This window comes from Lycorma delicatula, chromosome 10 (genome assembly GCF_047948215.1).
Source record: "Lycorma delicatula isolate Av1 chromosome 10, ASM4794821v1, whole genome shotgun sequence".
Taxonomy (NCBI): Eukaryota; Metazoa; Arthropoda; class Insecta; order Hemiptera; family Fulgoridae; genus Lycorma; species Lycorma delicatula.
The window spans coordinates 23,827,700-23,844,278 of NC_134464.1; the positions used below are offsets into that span (position 1 = coordinate 23,827,700).

At 32.3% G+C, this 16,579-nt stretch overlaps 1 protein-coding gene across 1 annotated transcript in view; it reads right to left on the reverse strand.

Annotated features, from left to right (window-relative positions):
- Nucleotides 1-12,842, reverse strand: part of LOC142331346 (uncharacterized) — a 92,956-nt gene extending 80,114 nt beyond the window's left edge. The window contains exon 1 of the mRNA XM_075377180.1: nt 12,247-12,842. The gene's annotated coding sequence lies outside the window, so the exon portion shown is untranslated. The remainder of the gene's footprint in view (nt 1-12,246) is intronic.
- Between the last annotated feature and the right edge of the window lie 3,737 nt (nt 12,843-16,579).

Here is a 16,579-nt window from a genome sequence, read left to right on the forward strand (position 1 = left end):
TAAAAGAAGGAAATTACTGAGAATGATAAGGTTTTTTATTTCAAAATCTTAAGAGGCTCTTCCCGGATTAAAATAACTACTTTTTTGTTTCTGTTTTATATTTTTTTAAAGTTAAGTAAGTTGCATCTATAAATAAGTAATTAAAAGATTTTCAGGAAAATTGTGGAGAATTTTCTGTAAATTCCCCTCTTAAAAAATAAAAAAATTTAAGTTCTTCATTATGTGGAATAAAATTCATTATTATCTAAAAGGAAAATTTTAATTTATAATCTGTCTTAATAATAAATAATACTGTTATAATAAATAACTGAATAAATATTTTAAATATAAATACTTGAAATGACTCACTCAAATGAAGTCACTCCCTTCTTTAAAAAATGTTTTATAAGAAACATCTCACACAATCTTTTTGTTTTATAGATATATTAAAAAAAAATGTTGTGGCAGTTTATATAATAATATAATGCATTATTTATTAGAACATGTAACTGTAATTCTTTTTTTTATAGTGTTCGGCTAGATCTTTCTCATTGCTGCGATACTCGTAAAATATCCGATACACAATCTGAATGTCCTTCTCTAAGAGTAATGACGTAAAAAATTACACGGCCTGGTGTACAGCTTGAAGATATTAATTATAGGGCTGAGTACTACCTGCATTTCAATGGGTTTGGCGTACCGATATTTGATAGTAAATTAGGTTCAGTGAAAAGAGGACAGGAAACCGCCTCATTCCTTATTTTCCCTTGTAAGCCTGGAACGGGATGCCGATTATTCTTGAAAATGTGTGTGCCGCTTTCAGATGTTACATTTAACGTAACATAGTTTTCCTTACAGAGACTAATAATAATAAAATGTAACCCTTTTTAGAAACATATATGTTCATTGAAGATTAGTAGAATTTAAAATTAAATTTAGATAGTCGTTTTATCGTTTAATGTAACAATAAAAACTTTAAACTGCAAAATTAAATAATATAGCCCGCAAAAAGCTACAGGAAAATCATAAATCAGTATATGAACCGCCGGATGAACACGGCCGCTGTATGTTTCAAAATGAATATCGGGGTTTTAAAGTTACGTAATATTTATTAAGTTTTATCAAAATTAATACATAATAACAACATACCACCAAAAATGTTGTTCGCAACAACGAAATTTAGTCTTAATTCCCTTAATGAACTCAACTTTAGTTCATACCCCAGACTTAGGTTAATTTATGGACTCCGGTCTGGTCTACAAGGGAGAGACGGATAGACCTCCTAATTCCACTCAGCCCATCGCAGAGTCCCGCGTGATATTTACTTGCTTTCAACCATCGTCGAGATGCCGCTATACTACACGGCTGCATGGGATCCATGCCCTCGGTAGTGCAGTCGCCATCCCGCCGACAGTGTCTTGTGCTCATTCAAAACTGCCCCCATCAAAACGCCGCTGCACCTCTCGGCTGCATGGTACCCCATGCCCTAGACAGTGCAGTCGCCGTTCCGCCGACAGCTAAACAATCAAAAATAGTCACCCACTAATACTATCTAACCGTGGATCGATGCCATTGCGCCTACCTCCGACCGATCAAACTTCCTAGGCGGTCCGTATACAAAAGCACAAAAGCATTTTGTTTTGGGGAGTCTCGGTTACACTGCAATATTTCGTGAGGATTTTCTTATCCTCATATACGCACATTATTGGTATTGACTTTTCCATTAACATGAAATGTTGATTCATCAGTGAATACGACACGATAAAGAAAGTTTTCATTGTCACGGTGCATCATTTCATTTGCAAAACGAGCACACAAACTATAATCTGTAGATTTTAGAGCTTAGACACAGCTAAAACTGTTTAAGTTGCTCTTTTATGTCATGTATAAATAATTTATATACGTAAAACTTGAGAATAATTACATAGCTTTTAAACCCCGATATTCATTTGGAAACACACAATATTAATCCTAATCTGTACGTTGCAATCTGTTCAACTAATGAACAATAAGAAACCCCTCTCATGGCCCAACGAGATGAGAATATGTATGACATGTAATTGAGGTGTAGTCTTGTATAGACTCAGGTCGACCGTTCCTGAGATGTGTGATTGTTTAAATAAACCCCAACTACCAAAGTACACAGGTATCCACTGTCCAATATTCAAAGACATATAAAAGCAACCAACGTTTACTAGGATTCGAATATGAGACCCTTCGACTACGAAAATCAGCTGATAAACAACTGATTTGCAATGACGAGTTTTACTACTAGACCAGCCCGGTGAACTGACGGATTGGAACGGTTTTTTTTAAAATAATTTTTATCTCATTATACTTTTATTGTAGCGACTGTATAAAAACTACACCGAAACATTTGTAATAATACATTTCGATGTGAATTCGAATATTATTCAAAATGTTATGGAAAAAACCTTTTTTTGATTTGAAACGCTTAATAGAAAACGCATATCTATCTACAATTTTGTTATTTTTCTTATAATAAAAATGACAGTAAAAAATTTCAACGATTTTTAATTACCAGTTGAAAAGTAATCACATGAAAACAATAATTTGAAATTTGAGAACATCCAAAGTAACTTTTTAATAATTAAAATTACATAAAAATGTAATTACCACAAAAACTTCGCTCTTTTGCGAAGTTTCTTCTTTTCTTAGACGAATATATATTGTTAACAATAATAACAATAAAATAATTTTATTTTCTACATCGTGCATAAATAATGGTAAATATTTTTAAATAACTTACAAACATATCACGTGTCGAAATATTATCAAAACAACTACAAAATAATAATAATAATAATAATAGTAATAATGGAATGGGTGTTATTAAATACTTTAGGTGTTATAAAAAATGTGGTTACTATTCATGTTATGAATGGATAACGGATAGCAGAGTAGACAACTAATAACTTCGTCGTTTTAGTCTATACTGTACGTGTGTGTATGTATGTGAGTGAGTGAGTGAGTGAGTGTGTGTGTGTGGTTGTGTGTGTGCGTGTGTGTCTGACTGCACGCGTAATATTGCTGTAGCAATGTGTGAAATTAATCTATGCTAGATAGGCTTATAACAACAATAGTTAAAAATATACATACAATAAAAATAATAATTTAAAATAACAATGTTCCTATTTTTATTGTTATTGAAGTAATTATTATTTTGCACCTTTTACATTATTCACTTGCAGGGAAGTGTAGTGTACATAAAACTACTGTAGCGTATATATATATAAAGTCACAGAGACAAAAAAATATTGATGGCCATTCGTCGACGTAAAGACTTTTTTTCGTTGTACTTCAAATCATGATTCATAAGTTTAAACTAAAATTCAGCGATTATTTTAGTTTAAACTACATAAAAAGTATAACTTCTTCCCGAATGAATGGATGTAAATACAGACGAATACATAACTATACATTTAATAGTATCTTTACGAATACATATTTACAATTAAAGTTTCAAAACGACAAAAAGTTATATTGCTAGTTTATACAAATGTATTACTTAAAGCAATTAAGATTTCGGTCGGCTAGGCGACACGCTCTTAGGATAGGTAAGGTTGGCTGCTCATAATAAGACAAAAAACCTGCCGGCCTCCTTGGCGCGAGTGGTAGCGTCTCGGCCTTTCCACCAGAGGTCCTGGGTTCAAATCCCGGTCAGGCATGGCATTTTCACACACGCTACAAATCGTTCGTCTCATCTTCTGAAGCAATATCTAACGGTGATCCGGAGGTTAAAAAAAACCTGTGTTTGGATAAAAATAAAAAAATAAATTAAGAGATAAAGAGACGTGGCACTGAGAGTGAGATTAGGCAGATTGGAATGTGAGAATATAAAACTTTTTTATCTAAATTTTTCAAAAAATTTCTTATATTCGAACCATACCAGATTTTATAACAAGAACCATTTATGACCATAAAATAATGAAAAACATTTTCAAATCGTCTACTGAAAAGATTTAATTTTTTTTAAATAAATCTTCCATTATTTTTACTTTCTTGGCATCATACCGCTAGAGCTACGCTGTAAGAAAAAAGGTACGGTAATCATAAAAAAATTGGGTATATACTCTTATACAGTTTGTGAGGTTTCATAACCCAGGGATCCTAATAAACAAAAAACAAAGTGGGGAGGAATAATGTTCCTACGTACGTATGTATATAATTTTTTTTTTTCTATTTTGATATAGGTATATTAAAAATCAGTATTACTTCATAAATTACATCGATGGAGTAAACTAATTATTAATGAAAAAAAGGAGAATAGAAAAAGTTTGATTTTTATTGGTGGGATTACTTAGCCTGAAAAATGGCTACCGTATTTCATAATTCAAAAAATATTTTCTAAATTATCACTTTTACTTTCCTACCATCATACCTGTAAAGCTATGCTCAAGAAGGAAGGTACAGTCAAAAAAACGGGTGTGACATTTTTGCATTTTTCGATGTTCCATGACCCTGGGACCCCAAAACTGAAATGGGGGTAATGTTCTTATGTACGTGTGTGTTGGCCTGTTTGAAGTTTAATAACTTTTGACTGGATGAACTAATTTTGATGAAATTTGGTACAGAGGCTCGTGTAAGTGGGGCAATTCGTTGGAAAAAGTTTGAGGTCAATACTTTTACCGGGTGTGGTAGATAGTTTCTTTGGGAAGAATTTTCTCAAATTTTGCAAATATAATCCTACTTTTTATATAAAGCTTTATTTTACACCCATACACGCTTATCTTACCAATTTAAAAAAAGTATCCCCCCACATTCTCCCCTTTCCCAAAAATCAAAAAAGCTATCTTTTTATTTATTACATATTTTTTAACCGAAATTTTTTTATATTTTTCTAATCATAGTAGTAGTGCAGATGGCTCAAAAAAAATTCGGGAGTAATGAAGTTGGTGGGGGAGACGATCAAAGTTTAAGAATACCAATTTTTTTGGAATTTCAAAAAATTTGTTGGTTTGTCAAACTTTTAATAATAATATTACATAAAATTTTATCGTAATTCACCCTCACCACCAAAAAAGTAAATCTTAAGTAATTTTTTATTGGTTTTACATTTATCAGTGGAATATTTTTTACTTACTTCCATTTAACATATCAAACTAATTTCTTTGGAGGTGGAGGAACCTCCTCCAAATTTAAATTTGGAATTTAAATTCTTATGTAGTGGAGAAAAAATTAAACAGAGATGTTTTGGATTTTTTAAAAATTTTTCACGAATCATTATTTTTCCACTACATAAGAATAAGTCCCCAAGACCATGAAATTATAACAAATTTGTTATCAGCTTTTTTGTGGAATGAAATTGTAATATGACGGCCAGACTAAAACTTCCTCTTTAAAATCAAGTAAATATTATCGAAATCAGTGCTTTCAGTGGAAAGCAGATCAAAGTTCATAAAAAAAGGTTAAAAAACGTACATAATAATAAATGGGTAGAACGGACCTTCTCCTTCTTCTTTGGTAGTTGGGTTTCAATTAGCCACACATCTCAGGAATTATCGACCTGAGACTGTATAAGATTACTATATTTACATACATATCATCCTCTGAAGTACGGTGAAGTTACGGTGGTTCCGGAGGCTAAACAGAAAAAGAAAGAGTAACATATATATATATATATATATATATATATATAATGTGGTCTGGGACCAGCATATATTCAGTATATATATATATATATATATACAGTATATTCAGTATATATATATATATATATATATATATATATATATATATATATATTGGTCTTCAGTCCAATTTGATTAGTTTAATGCATCTCTCCAAGATTCCCTATCTAATGCTAATCGTTTCATTTCAGTACACCCCCTACATCCTACCTGCCTAACAATTTTTTTTTACTTATTCCAAACCTTGCATGTCTGCAAAAGTTTTCTATTATATCTGTCCCTCCAATATTAATGTGACTATTTCAGGATGCCTTAATATGTGGCCTTTAAGTCTGTCTCTTCTTTTAATTATATTTTACCAAATTCTTCTTTCTTCATCAATTTGCCGCGACATCTTCTTCATTTGTCATTTTATCAACCCATCTTATTTTTAACATTCTCCTATAGCACCACATTTCAAAAGTTTCTAACATATCTCCAAACATATACTTTCAAAAATTTTTTCCTGACGTTTAATTTAATTTTTGATGTAAACAAATTATATTTCTACGACGAACTATCGGAAGGTGATTCTATAGTCAAAAATTTTTTAAAATATTCATATAAATATAAGTCAGAAAACGGTTAGTTGACGGGTTTCGGCTGGCAAAATATTTAGCCCTGCTTTCTGCTCCCTCTGTGATCGTAAAAGTATTAAAATTCTAGAGGTACAAATCGAGGAGTAAATTTGGTACATTTTATGGTTTTTGATCTAAGAAATTGAATAAAGCTGGTCCCAGACCACATCACTTAGGTTTTAAGAAAAAACTGAGTAAGCACGAAACGGTTTTAAACACGAAAATTTGTTATTTAAATGACTCATTACGTCACGACAGTACTGAATAGTGCGCCAATACTGTAAAACCACATGTGCATTCTACCTGCAAGAGAAATAACTTCCCACAGTTCCATCAGAAATGTTTGAAAAATGCACGTACCACTCTCCATTGAGTCTTGGAGGTAAGAAAAAAAAGCCTATATCACCAAGAAGAGAATATCATACATTAGATGAAAACGTGTGATGGAAATGACTTGTAGCAGTCTCATGGGGATTTTATTCTGCCCAAGTATTAGTGTTTCGATAATTTACAATGCCATTTCTTATAAAACAGGATTCATCAGTAATTAGAATGTTACTTAGTAAATCCGGGATGATGTTCACATTCTCTAATTAACCACAGACAGAATTTCATCAGTTTATCAGATTCAAGTGATAATAATTCTTGTACACGTGTTGTATGGAAGGTATAATTGTTGCTTTTGTAACGTTCGTCACACACTTGATTGCGAAGCATGAAAGCGATGTGACAACCTTCTAGTGCTTGAGGTGGAAGATACTGCATTCAATATTGCTTTTTCAGCGTTGACATTTCTCACAAAACGTTCACGACCAGTAATGAATCGTTGTAATTTAAGCATATCTGTTTCTCCAACTCGCGTCTTCAAAGCCTCAAATGTTTTACGATCCGGTAATCTTCGATCTGGATAATTTTTTTCCTGGTATTCACGCACAGCAGCCAAATAATTTTTATTTATTTTACCATAAACTAACAACATTTCCGTCAACTCTCCAAATGAAAACAAATTTGTGGTATCACCCATTGTGAACGACTGACCCAACAATAACAGCAAAAATATTATTCAAATGCTAGACTGTAAACTTAATTGGTGATCATCTGTTATTGCCAACCTATGAAAAGTTAAAAATTGTTTAATGTTTTAGAACGATATCTTTCAAATTTATTTTTGTAGTTTTTAGCATTTGTATGCAAATGGTTCTGTTTAAAATCGTATCACTTTTCCGATCCAATTTGTCTGTTTTGTTTCTAATTAAAGTTGAACTTCCAAATTTATGTTTAATTTTAATAAATGATATTTATATTTATAATATAAAATCAAATAATATTTGAGTTAAAAGAACTAATTCGTGTTACGTGGTCGCGCCTATGGTGGTGACAGGTACTGGACGCGGGCAGGCGAGTGGATAAGTCGGAAACTCGACATATGGCCACCTATGGTGACAGGAGCGTAAGTTTATATAAGTCTTAAATACTTTTCTTTTAGAACCCGTTTCTTTATCTTATTTCTAAAATGTATGTATTATATTTCATATTAGACCATAAAGGAAAGCAATCGATTCAAATTTTAAACGAATATTCTCTTAAAAATTGAAAAAAAAATTTAACTAAATTTACTGAAAAAATTAATAAATTTTAATTTTTCTCCCGGAGAATTATTATTTAAATAATCCAAGAAACGAAAAAACGGCTTCTCATAAGTCGATTCTTCTTTAATGTCGTAGGATCCTAGTTCGAGTCTAGTAGCCCATTGTAGTCGCTTAAATATAATTTTAACGGCTAAAAATCCGATGTAACGTGGTCGTATGGTTACAATTATTTTACTTCATAAACGACCGAGATCGAGTGGTGCCTTTAAATAACAAATTGTGAAATTAAATTTGCTCACTCTTCTATAAATATAATTTTGAAAATATAACAATATAAAAAATCAGATTGAAAAATAATGAAATTTTTAGAGATTGCAAATAGTTAGACTGCGAACAATGCAAAATTTCAAAATTAATTACAATGTATATACCAGTATAATATTTTTTTATCATATGTCAATAAATAGTACAACTCGAATGTATAGATGAACATTTTATGAGGGTTATTCATAAAATTAACTATCCACCGACTAATTTGTGCGCCCGCATGCGAGAGAGAGTGTGTGCTGGTGTATTGAATTTCCGCAAATAAAGTCACGTATTGTGTATGGTACAAGCCTACTTCCTCTTCAGTATTTTCAGATTGTAATAGTAGTAATAAATTCAAGGGCTTAATTCCTTCTCCTCGATAGTTAGCCTTTCCTTAATTAAAAAATAATTCTTATCGTCGTAATAAAGCATCAAATAACCACTAGAATTATGGAATGTTTACTTTATAAACAGCTTGAAAGAGAAATTTTTTGTAACCACCAATTTTTTCTTAGGATATTAAATAAATAAATAAATGTTCGAGGCTTGTTTCGCAATCGGTGAATCACGTTTGTTGTAAACTAAGATTATCCTACGAGTATAATCGTTCGCAATGGTGAGTGATTAATGAGGAAGGGCGTCTCCGTGGCTAAACAGTCCCGTACAAATTTCGCTTATCGCGATAAATATTCATTTCTTGTGAATAAATCGGTTCAAGAAATGTTCATGATATTTCATTTCGTATTACCTGTGTAAATTATTTTGTCAACGGAAATATTTTGCTTTTTTTAATATGTAACTTTTGATCATCTTATACTTGAAGTTTAATATTTACCACTGTACTCAAAAATTAAAGTGAACAAATATTTTCTTCGAAGGACAACTTTTAATATGGCCTGTTTGAAAAGATTTAAAATTGAAGTACACTTTTTTTTTAGTAACAGATAAAAGTTTTATTAATAACATGTAAAATACGTTTTAGGTGAATAAATATAAAAATAAAAAAGATTTAAAATAATCTTTGCGTTCATTTCTTATGAATTGATTTGAAGGTCGTGGTTGAAAATTTATAGGTCTCCATTATACGTCGTACGTATACAAAAACCACATTCAACTCATTTATTGTCAAACTTTTTTAGTAGTGTCATCTTACCTTTGAAAAGATTATTAAATTTACGAACAATAAATAAATAAATGAACAATAAAATAATTATTTTACAGTTCATTTTACGAAGTCGATGTCGGTGCAGTTTATCGATTATTAGCAGGAAAAATTTATTTCTGTAAAAAATTAGATTTCGACCACTTTCTTTTTCCTGTTTTGCCTCCGGAAATTACCTACCGCTCAGGTATTACTTCAGGGGATGAACGAGGATGATATGTATGAGTATAAATGAAGTGCAGTCAGTCTTGTACAGTCTCAGTTTGACCATTCCTGAGATGTGCGGTTAATTGAAACCCAACCATCAAAGAATACCGGTATCGACGATCTAGTATTCAAATAGGCTACATACTAAGGCATCCTGGAATAGTCGCTTTAATATTGGAAGGACAGGTAGAAGGAAAAAATTGTGTAGGCAGGCCACGTTTGGAATATGTGAAACAAATTGTTAGGGATGTAGGATGTAGAGGGTATACTGAAATGAAACGACTAGCACTAGACGTGCCTTTTATATGGATTTGAATACTAGATTTTGACCTCTTATTTTTGATTAAGTGATCAAAAACTCCAAAAATTATAAAAGCGTAGACATTTTTTATAGGTATTTAAGAATTTTTTTTGTAGGCTAACATCGATGACTTAATCTCGTAAATTTTGTTAAAACATTCCAAGGAAGTAGCTTATACCTTTTTCTCTGAGAAGCTGTTAGCTTACTTACGCGCGCGCGCGCGTGTGTGTGTGTATGTGTGACCATTTGACTGTGTAAACTGTAGTCTTCTATTAGAAAATTTCTATTTCTAAAAATATGAAATCACAGTGGTGTAAAAGGCTAAAATCATATTTGTATGAAAGTAAAAAAGGTGGTTTTACATATCCCAAAATTTCAGTATTTCATTTTGAAAACTTACTGATGGCATCCGTCAGGATTAGTAATCCTGACGCATTACTGAGTTGAATCGTTTTTTCAACTTTCTGATTTTAATTCGATTAATGATATTTTATATAAAATGAGAATGCACGAAGAGAATGTAATTAAAAAAACCAATACATGCTTTCATCTGGTTTTTATTATTATTTTATATGACCTTTCATAGACTTGGACTTAATTCTACCTCTATTACACAAAAATATCTTCGATCAATTATGTCTGCCTTGTAACAAGTTATCCTCCAGACAACACTTAAAATATATTATACCAGGGATAGATATTAAATATATCAAATGTTGTAATAAAATAATTACCTTATCTTATTACTATCAAATAATAATAGATATTTATTCTTAAAAAAGATCATACATTTTGATGAAGAATTTACAGCGACCTGTAAATTATGGAAAACACGTGTTCAAACTGATAACATAATATAGTAATCCCGATGTTAATTATTCAAGACGATAACAAATCGATCTATTCTGCAGTAAGTTTGTTATAGAAAGTAGAAGAATTTACATATCCCAACCGTTATAAGCAAATAAATTTGACCCAAGATATACATATTTTATATATAAATATATATATATATTTTAAGTACCATTAACTAATAATGTCGTCAGCTATGAGTTTGGAACGTCAAGATTGATATGTTATGAATTTTTGTCCTAACCGGGAATTGAACGGGGGAAATCGGGTAGCAGGCAATCATGCTACCTGTATTTACATACCGCGGATACCACTTAGACGAGCTAAATTACATACACAATACAAAATTTACTTATTAAATACGTTTCTAGAAAGGAGTTTTTGTTTATATTGTAATGATTAAGTAAGTTTTTTTTTTTTGTAAAATTTACCTGTCTTTAAGATTGTTATCACAAAGAGTAAAACTCTAGAATTTAATTAAAATAATCGTCCAATTATGCAGAAATAACGATAAAAATCTAAGGAAATGTAAAGGATACTACTACCATAACAGAAGAAAAGTAGAAATGAGTGTAAAAAAATCCATCTCATAAAAGTTAATTAATTAAAGAAAAAGATACGAAACAAATATATATTTTTAAAAATAAAGTAATTTAAATAATAAGCTGTAAGAAAATATATAAAGACATTAACCAAGAGTAATCCTGATGGAATTATAAAGAACTCAATTGACACACACGCACACACTAAATATATATATATTTTATGCATCATATTTTTATAATTTTATTATAGCCTGTTCATTCAATAATCTTTAAAGTCGATGTATTATTGAGAATCGTATTTCACATGTTTCGAACGTTAACAAATTTTCACACAACGGATAAATGATAGTATTATTTCTTATTTGATAATACGATAAGCGGTTGTAAAATTAAATTAAAAATCCAACTAATACTAAAGTTATTGACAAAATAAAAAATGTTAATTAAATGCTAAATTTAACAACAAAATGTAAATAAAAATGAATATTAATAAAATTATAAATAACATTCTTTAAACTATGATTTAAGGTCATTCGCTAAGATGGCACTCCTTAAATTTTAAATAGAATATAAATAAAAGTTTTTTAAACAATAATAGAAAGCCGAACGAAATTGTAAAATAATGAAGTTAATATAATAAACCGACGTCAAAAAAAAATACAATCAGCGAATAAATGATTTTCCCCTTTTTTCTGTTTTGCTGAAAAAAGAAAGAGTACAAAAAGAAAACTGTTTAATATACTAAAAAATGTTTAACGACTATAATTACCAGTTAAAAGTCATCTTAAATCTATCCTTTATCCTAAAACGTGTCTTAAAAAATTTGTCAACGAGGGGTATAAAATAAAAATAATTAAAAAAATTATGACGAAGATTTAGATCTTGTCATATAATAAATACAGTATTTTTTTCGTTTTTATAATTATTTGTTTAATAAATTATATTTCATACAAAATTTCAGCTTAGCCGAAATATTTTTTTTTATGATTTAGAGTAAAAAAATAAGATAAAATATAAATAATAAATAAACTTACTGCGGGTGTAAACGTCGTATACGAATAAAATTTTGTAACTGCCAGAACTATGAACATAAAATGTATTATTATAAAAATGATTTCAAAATAAAAACAAACGTCAAGTAGTCGTGCCGTATGCGCGACTGGTTGCTGACGATAGAATCAGATGAACCGGTGTGACTAGAAACGCGACTCAGCGGCGGACCGAGAGACGGCACAAGGGACACTGACAATGAGCCAGGTCGGTCGTACAGCTGGTATCGTGTATGTGTGTGCGTGTGTTTGTGTGTGATGAGATGATCACCCACAGTTCGACCCACTCTCCGTCTCCTTCCACCGCAGTACCTTCGCTGAACTCACGACTTAGAACATCCACGACCGCAGTCGTCTCGGTACGAAGAAGTTGGAGGCTACCGGACTCACGGTTCTATCGAGAGCATGCGATATTTAGGTGTTGTTGTATGTTCTCTGTCTCGTATAATTTTTCTTAAATACAGCGACCTTCGGCTTTCGCTGTAAAAAGACAATCTCAGATTTAAAATAATAATTATCGCTTTATACTCATCCGACGATAAATAGAATGTGATTTATCGACGCGTGAACCGCACACACAATAAAACTGTCCGTTCGATCTCCTGGCTATCACAAATTCCCATTTCCCCCACTTCTTCGTTATTTGTATAACCCCTACTCATCTTCGTATATCACCACCCCTTCACGCTTCTTCGGTTTCCCTCCTCCTACGTCTTCTTATTGTTCTTTATTAAATTATTTCTCTCGGAAAATAATTTACAACGATATTATTCGCTTTAATAACTTATCGTAAATATCACCTGTAATTTGTGTTTATCTCTTATATCGACCTCGACCGTCTTCAAAACAAGTTATCCTCATCCATTAGACTTAATTCGTGGTCCGAAAATATATTGTTTTTTGTCCTGTTACCGGAAATATTTCGAAATACCGAATAATCGAAACCTAGCGTCTCCGAAGAGGAGTAAAAATTAAAAATCTTATTACTTTCCACTTGAAATCTATAAACAAATAATTTAAACAGCGAATTTTTTTTAATTGAATCGATTAATTTTTTTCAACTCGATCTTATGACAATTATCTGCGCATGTTTATGACACTAAATGGGATTTCTGATTTGATTAAATTTTGTAATAAAGTACATCGTCGCTGAAAGTCGTTTATATTGAAATCGAAGTGTTACGATTTTTTGTAAACGTTAAGTTTCATATTAGTGACCGCTATTTTTCTTTAAAAAAACGAAGTGACGCGTAGGGGGAGGGTAATCAAAAAGTTGTCTTCCTCTTCTTTCGTTCTCTTTTTGTTTCAGTGATTTATTGTCACCCACAATTTCAAGTCTGTCTTTCAGCGTCTACTGCATAAGCATTTCAGTTTTTACATTTTATTCCATCTTATCGTCAAAGTCTAACCTTTGTCTTTGAAACCGTATTTTCTCGTAGTTCAGTGATACTAATAACTTTTTTTTTCGAAAGTATTTATCGTTTTCCTCTTATACTTTACTTTTAAAAAAATAAATGCGAATTTAGCGAAAGTAAATTTTCGACGATCATCGATCAGTGTGATATCTGGTATTCCCGAAAACACCCATCGGCATTCAATTACAACCGAAAGTTCCGTTCTTTTACTTATTTGACCCACGATGGAAAGGAGACAGTATATGCGTTTGGGATAAGAGATTGTGTGTATGTGTGTGTGTGCGCGCGCGCGCGCGCGTGGGTGACCTCAGAGCAGGTTCTTAGATTTTTTACGGTTATAAGCCGCCAGGGGGCACTGCATTAGATTTATTTCTCTAAAACTGCTAGGCCGATTTTTATGCGATTTTTTTACATTACGTAGGTATAACCTCAAAGCAGGTTTGCAGATTAGTTTTATGGTTATAGGCCATCAGGGGGCGCTGAAATAGATGTGTTTCTTCATAACGACGTTTGAATGTTCTAAAAAAAAAGTCTTTCTAAATCCTAGTAAAGGCTTACTTTTATACGGATTTTAATACTAGGTCGTGGATACCGGTGTTCTTTGGTGGTTGGGTTTCAATTAACCACACGTCTCAGAAATTATCGACCTGAGACTGTACAAAACTACTCTTCACTTACACTCATACGTGTATATCATTCTCATTCATTTTCTGAAGTAATACCTGACGGTGATTCCCGGAGGCTAAACAGGAGAAAAAACGTTTTTCTAAGTGAATTATTAAATAATTTGCGCTGGTCAAGTACATTAAACTTTCTTAATCATCATCACCATCAGCCTATAAACGTCCCACTGTTGGACACAGGTCTACCAATCTCTAAAAAAATAAAATTTAAAATTTTAATAAACCACGACGAAAAGGTAGTCCCCTAAAAACAGTGAAATAATTAAATAACTGTATTTTTACCTTGTAATCCTCCGTGATATTGTGATAATGTTTTTAAAACAATAATATTAAAAATTTTGATTAACCGTCGTACATGATTATGATGATAACTGAAATGTATCTATGCAGTCACGCACGACGGTCAATCAAAATCTTAAATTTTATTGTTTTAAAAACAATATCACGTCACAGAGGACAATAAGGTAAAAATACAGTTATTTAATTATTTCAATCTTTTTAGAAAACCACCTTTTCATCGTGGGTTTTTTAAATTTAAAATTTTATTTTTTATTAATTTTACCTTAAATTAAAAGTTTATCGCCGATTTGTTAAATTCGCTGCAAAAAGAGCGAGATCTACCGTTCAGAGAAGTGCTAGTTATAAAATACTTTACGACGGGTGACATTTCCTCCTAATTGTTTCCTTCAGATTATTTTTTAAGTCCCGCACGTACTTACATCTGTACATATCTCGGTGTACGGATTGCATCGTTCATATTTTATCAACGGTAATATTATTCATTATCGCTTATGTTACTCAATAGAAGTCGTATTGTTAGCCCTTGTCATCGCTTCCAACAAGAGTAGAATACAATTACCCGATTAAAGTACGAGTATATAAGCACTTTTTAATCTTTGAATTCGCTAGCCGTTCTTTAGTAAAAATTACATTTCTGACATGAAAAGTTAATATTTAGAAATTTCAGATACAATTAATATCATCTTTCTCATTTTCAATAATGGATTTTTTTTTATGAAAGAGCGGGCTTCTACAGCTATTAGTCCGAATTACTATTATAATTATTATAAAAATTCAGATTTTAATTTTACACACCGGGTTAGTCTAGTGGTGAACGCGTCTTCAGCTGATTTGGAAGTCGAGAGTTCCAACGTTTAAGTCCTAATAAATGCAGTTACTTTTATACGGATTTCAATACTAGATCGTGGATACCGGTGTTCTTTGTTGATTGAGTTTCAATGAACCACACATCTCACGAATGGTTGAACTGAGACTGTACAAGAATACACTTCATTTGCACTCATACATATCATCCTCATTCATCCTCTGAAGTAATACCTGAACGGTAATTACCGGAGGCGAAACAGGAAAAAGAAAAAAAAGATTTTAATTTTATCATGTAAGTTCCACTTTGAATTGATCTAGTTTGAAACTTAATTTGGCCATCACCTTAGGTAGTAATACCGACTGCAAATACGTTTTGGAAATTTTTATTGACATAGAGGCAGCATTTCCTTCCTTGTGTTGGAGTTCTGTCCTCTATGAATTGGAACGCCGCAATGTTCCCGAAGCCCAGCAGGCCGTGGTAAGGGACTATTTGTCTAATCGCACGGCTCTGTTAAGGATGCGCACCTAGTTGTGGAAAAATTCGTAACCAGGGGAAGCCCGCAGGGTTCCATTCTCGGTCCCCTGCTGTGGAACCTGGTGTTTGATGGATTTCTGGGGTTGACATTCCCAGAAGGGGTTACGGCCCAGGCTTTCGCCGATGACTATCTCCTTTTAGTTCGTGGTAATTCACGACCGCAGCTAGAGAATAGGGCGCAGGCGGCTTTGTCAACCGCCGAGGGCTGGATGGACATGCAAAATATAAAGATTTCTGTGCCCAAGACGAAGTTTATGCTTCTGAAGGGTGCAGACAAATTATCAAGAAGTCGTAAACCCCACATTAAGTATAAAGGCATAAGTACCTAGGTGTTTTGTTTGATAAAAAGTTGCTTTTTAGTAACCACATTAAGCAAGTTGCGGCGGACGCTGTCTCTGTGATGCACAAACTTAGAAGGATTGCTCGGAAGGATTACGGGCTGTCGGGCCGTCAAATGTACTTGGTGTACCGAGGTGTCTTCGAGAGCATGATCGCATACCCGGCGCCAATTTGGGCGCATAGGTTGGATAGAAATAGAGCACTGCTTCAAAATTTAAGGAGTGCCCAGCGTAGAGCCT